General features: G+C 44.7%; 1 long non-coding RNA gene and 1 pseudogene across 1 annotated transcript in view; both read left to right on the top strand.

Moving 5' to 3' along the window:
• Positions 1-203, top strand: part of LOC108296871 — a 15,391-nt gene extending 15,188 nt beyond the window's left edge. The window contains exon 2 of the long non-coding RNA XR_001822015.1: positions 39-203. This is a non-coding gene — a long non-coding RNA (uncharacterized LOC108296871). The remainder of the gene's footprint in view (positions 1-38) is intronic.
• Positions 204-4,608: 4,405 nt separating this feature from the next.
• The window catches only part of LOC108296858, a 4,584-nt pseudogene continuing 3,513 nt past the window's right edge, over positions 4,609-5,679 (top strand).

Below are 5,679 nucleotides of genomic sequence, written 5' to 3'. Positions count from 1 at the left end.
ACTCGTTTTGTTGCCTAGATCTCCATCTGAGAAACCAGGTGCCCTGCAGATAGCAGTCTGAGCTCTGAGGGTAGGGCTGCCAAATAAAGTATCGAATGCCCCGGAAATGCGGAAGTTCAGATAAATACCAAGTTTTTAGTTTAAGTATGTTCCAAATATTGCATGACACGTCATCCTGTACTACTTAAAAAAAACCCAAAAAACTCACATTCGTACTTCAATGCATAAAAATCCTCTAATAAAGAAACCACACCCACAAGGTCCCATGCAGGCCCGCCTGACACCCACTACCCACAACCTCACGTCCACACATGATTTAATTTAGAGGAGAGTCCAAGACCCACCAACATACCTCACCCTCAGTCCTGTTAATAAAGCAGAGTAGCCTTGGGTTCTGTCTCCTTTTTCCCTGCAGATTCAAAAAAGAAGGTGGTTCCGGGCCCTAATCAGAAGCTTCCTGGCAGAATGAGGCCTTGGCAGCAGCTTTACCTGACAAAACACTACAGTGCAGGGTGTTAGCCTGTTGTGCACTGCCCCCTGAAAGGGCTGGTCCTGTTAACTCCAGGATTGGCTTCCCCCAGGTCTGCACTCCCTCTGCTGCCCACCTGAGCTCTCCTTGCCCCTGGCTCTCTTCTGCAGTGGACCTGCTCGCAGCTGCCACAGGAGGGCGCTGGAGAACGGGCCTGAGCAGAGAGGCAGGAGCTCCTCTGCAGGTCCTCCCAGGCAGCACCCCTTCTGGGAGGAAGCCTTGGGAGTCCACAAAGACACATCCTCAGTCACTTCCCTCTGCTTGTAATTCAGGAAGACCAGCTCCCCTCACTGTGCTAGGGATCACTTCCCTGGTCCCTTTCCTTCCAAGGCCCCAGATAGGGAGGCATGGGGTGCGCCCTAGCCCTGCTTCTAGCTTCCTGCCTCCTGGTGAGTGTGCTGCCTACGGAGACGCTCATGGTTCTTATTTTGTTTCTTCTTTGGAAGCGGTGTGATACATGTAATGCCTCATTATATTTTGTGTTGTTCCCATTGAAGCCAGTCAGATATCTTCTAACTTGGAAGGCAGAATGAAGTCAGTCACTGGGACAACAGGGTCATCTGCTGTAATCGCTTGTGATCTTCCTGGAGAAAATACCAGATACATCCACTGGTACTTCCACCAGGAGGGGAAGGTCTCACAGCGTCTTCTGTACTGTGACACCTACAACGCCAGGGTTATGTTAGATTCAGGAATCAGTCCAGGGCAGATGGATAGCTATGCAATCATAACGAGGAGCTCGAAATTGATAGTGCAAAATCGAATTGAAAATGATTCTATGGTCTATTACTTTGCCACCTGGGACAGGCACAGTGGTTCAGACCTGCCTACACCACACTGAAATCTGCCTTGTGGCTGCTTAGCTGCCCCCTCTCATTTCCTGCCACTGAATTTACTGTATTCTGTACCAAGAGAATCACAGCTTCACCCCTGATCTCCCCCTAATATCACACTCCCCTGGCAGCAGCTGCACCTGTTCCCCACCCCTCCCCCAGGACTTTCCTGGAGACCAAGCTGCCATCTCCAGGCCTCAGCTAAGCAGCCTGCCTGAGAGCAAGGTTCTCTCCGCTCTACTAGGACACGGGGGAGGCCCACTCAGTCTGCTTCCTAGGACACACAGGTACACCTAGGGTCCAGCTGTGAAGCGAGATACTCTGGACAGCAAATGGGAAGGTTATTTATACTCATCATGTATCCAATCATGATCCAGGGATCGCAGCTGAGTCTGGTGTTATTCCTTATGTTTATAACAATATAAGCAATACTGTAATTCCCACTCAATCACTAGCCTAGATATGCAGTTGCTCATTCTCTCCCTCTGCCCTGAGTTTTTCTCTCTCTCCTTTCTTACTTCCTTCCTTGCTTTATTTTTCTCTCCCTTCCCCTTTCATTCCTGCCTCGTTCCCTTTCTTCATTCCATCAATTCTCCTTCCTTTTTTTCCTTCTTTCCTTCCTTTCTTGTTTTTTTTTTGGGGGGGGTACATAATCAGAATACTTCTTCCACATAGTCAAATAATTTTTCTCTATTTGTTCATGCCCACATTGATATAGCTAGTGTAATTGTTCAGTTTTCATTTTTATATTTTAGGTATTTGCTATATTATGTTCTGTTTTATACTTGGCTTGTATACATAAAACGGTTACGTGGAACTGAAGTCAAATTTTAAAAGACGACGCGTTTGAAGCTTTTAGCTTCCGTTCTAGATTTCTCATTCCTCTTTCTCCCTGAACCTATGGGTAAAAATACTTTCATTATTCACTTTAACTTTTTCACTTTGTCATAGTGCCGTATGTATTGTTTCTTTTTCAATATCATATTTATATTTTCATTCTTATTTTGGGTTTTTATACATTTTAAACAGTCTTTTATTTTCCTGTGTCTGGATTTTGTGTTTTCCTTCTAAAGGTGCACATACTTCCTAAGTTTGCATAAAGAAGTCCTTATCATCTAGTTGAATGTTTTTATGCATTGATTACTTATTGATGGCATGATTGATCTATCAGGATTTTTATACAATAATTGCTACATTGATAATATGAATACTGGCCAGGCCCAGTGGCTCATGCCTGGAATTCCAGCATTGGGGTAGTCGAGTCGTTAGGATCTCTTGAGGCCAGGAGATTGAGACCAGTTTAGCCAAAGTGGTGAAACCCTGTCTCTACTAAAAGTAAAAAGAATTAGCCAGCTGTAGTGACACACACATGTAATCCCATCCACCTTGGATGTTGAGGCAGGAGAATCTCTTGAGCCTGGAAGGTGGAGTTGTCAGTGAGCTAAGATCATACTACTGCACTCCATTTTGGGCAACACAGAAAGACTAAATATCTCAAAAACATTAATAATAATACTGGTGGTAAATATGGGTGCTGACATTCTGGTAGCTAATTAACTAAGCACATGATATGCATACTTTATTTAATGTACATAGAAACTTCATTCAGGAATGAAAGTACCATTGAATGTCATACAGAAATTGAGGGGTTAACTGACGTTCCCTAAGTCATATACTTTAATATGATAATGATTGCAATCCAAGCTCTGTGGTTCCAAAAATGAGATTTGTTATTTCAATTAGCATTCCCTCATCTCTAGGAGTCCTAGCATTATTATACACCTTCAAAGGTCATTTAGAGTTCTTCTTCTGTGAATTGTCTTGTCACACTCTGCCTATTCATCGTTTGGGGATTCATATTTTCTTATTGGTTCATAAGCACTAATACAAACCATTTTAAAGACACTGACCCTTTATCACATGTGTTGAGAATATTTTTCCTCATTGGGTATTATTTGTATTTGGCACCTTTTGTTGAATTAAACTTTGAGACAATAAAACAATAAAAGCTATCAGTTTTTCTAGGGTCTCTAGTTTGATGTCAGGCTTAGAGAGGCCAATCTCACCTAGAATTTTATGCAATTCATCATTCTTTAAGTGTAATGATTTTTTAAATTACAACTGCATCACTGTTTGTAACTGGTAAGGTAGAAATTCAAGAATGTTAGTTTCCACACGGAAGTCAATACCCCAAAGAGGACTTATTAGATAATTGACTATTTCCTTGTAGATATTAAGGTACCATTTTATCACGCAGTAAAATATTACATACGCATGGCTCTCTTCCTGCATTTTCCACTGTGTTCTATGAACCTTTTCACTGTAGTTCCAGTACTGCCCCCTCTTCAGCACTGTAGCTTTAGAGTTCTTTTCACATTCTGATAAAATTTCCCTCATTATACTTTTGTTTTAATAATTTTCTGTGCATTCTATTGTGATCTCAGTTCTCTCCCTTCTCATTTTTAAACCGTGACACTTCCGTCCAGAAAGGTTTTGTCAGGCTCCAAGGCAGGCAAGCTTCCCTCCTCCACAAGGTCTCTGAGAACTCAGCTTTGAGCTGCTCCTGGGGCAGCCTAATGTCCTGCACGTGTGGCCCAGAGGCAGATGGACACCACCTGGAGCCACGTGCCTTTCTCATTTCCAGCTGGGATGACAGCAGAAACTGAATTCTCTGAGCTAGGCCAACACAACAACCGAGAGGGACACACTTCTACATCTTATTCTGCATATTTTAAACGTGTCTAAACATATTTGCTACAGAGGAGGTGAAAATCTGTGTGCACTACTGGATTTTCACGATTGTTTTACTGGACTCGTTTTGTTACCTAGATCTCCATCTGAGAAACCAGGTGCCCTGCAGATAGCAGTCTGAGCTCTGAGGGTAGGGCTGCCAAATAAAGTATCGAGTACCCCGGAAATGTGGAAGTTCAGATAAATACCAAGTTTTTAGTTTAAGTATGTTCTAAATATTGCATGACAGGTCATCCTGTACTACTCCAAGGGCTGGGCCTGTTAAATCCAGAGTCAGCTTCCCCAGGTCTGCACTCCCTCTGCTGCAGGCCTGAGCTCTCCTTGTCCCTGGCTCTCTTCTGCAGAGGACCTGCTCTCAGCTGCCACAGGAGGGCGCTGGAGAACAGGATTGAGCAGAGAGACAGGAGCTCCTCTGCATGTCCTCCCAGGCACCACCCCTTCTGGGAGGAAGGCTTGGGAATCCCCTAAGACAGATCCTCAGTCACTTTCCTCTGCCTGTGAATCAGGAAGATCAGCTCCCCTCACTGTGCTAGGGATCACTTCCCTGGTCCCTTTCCTTCCAAGGCCCCAGAGAGGAAGACATGGGGTGGGCCCTAGCCCTGCTTCTAGCTTTCCTGCCTCCTGGTGAGTGTATTGCCTACTCAGAGGCTCATGGGTCATATTTTACTTTGTTTCTTCTTTTGCAATGGGCGCGATAATAAGGAATGCCTCATTATGTTTTCTGTTGTTCTCATTGCAGCCAATCAGATATCTTCCAACTTGGAAGGGAGAACGAAGTCAGTCACTGGGACAACTGGGTCATCTGCTGTAATCATCTGTGATCTTCCTGTAGAAAATGCCAGACACATCCACTGGTACCTCCACCAGGAGGTGAAGGCCCCACAGCGTCTTCTGTACTGTGACACCTACATCGCCAGGGTTATGTAGGATTCAGGAGTCAGTCCAGGAAGATGGATTGCTATGCAATCATGAGGAGCTCGAAATAGATAGTGCGAAATCTAAATAAAAATGATTCTGTGGTCTATTACTTTGCCACCAGGGACAGGCACAGTGGTTCAGACCAGCCCTACACCACACTGAAATCTGCCTTGTGGCTGCTTGTGGTACACAAGATAGAGCTGACCCCTCTCATTTTCTGCCCTCAAAATTACTGTATTCTGTACAAAGAGAAACACAGCTTCACTCCTGATGTGCCCCTAATATCACACTCCCCTGGCAGCAGCTGCACCTTTTCCCCACCCCTCCCCCAGGACTTTCCTGAAGACCAAGCTGCCATCTCCAGGCCTCAGCTAAGCAGCCTGCCTCAGAGAAAGGTTCTCTCAGCTCTCCTGGGACATGGGGGAGGCCCACTCGTTCTGCTTCCAGGTCACACAGGTATGCCTAGGGTCCAGCTGTGATTGAGATACTTTGGACAGCAAATGGGAAGGGTATGTATCCTCATCATGTATCCAATCATGATCCTAGGATCGCAGCTGAGACTGGTGCTTATTCCTTATGTTTATAACAATAGAAGCAATACTGTAATTACCATCAAATCCCTAGGCCTAGATATGCAGTTGCACATTC

Source organism: Cebus imitator, unplaced genomic scaffold (assembly GCF_001604975.1).
Source record: "Cebus imitator isolate Cc_AM_T3 unplaced genomic scaffold, Cebus_imitator-1.0 Scaffold749, whole genome shotgun sequence".
Classification (NCBI taxonomy): domain Eukaryota; kingdom Metazoa; phylum Chordata; class Mammalia; order Primates; family Cebidae; genus Cebus; species Cebus imitator.
This window is presented reverse-complemented; position numbering and strand designations above follow the sequence as displayed.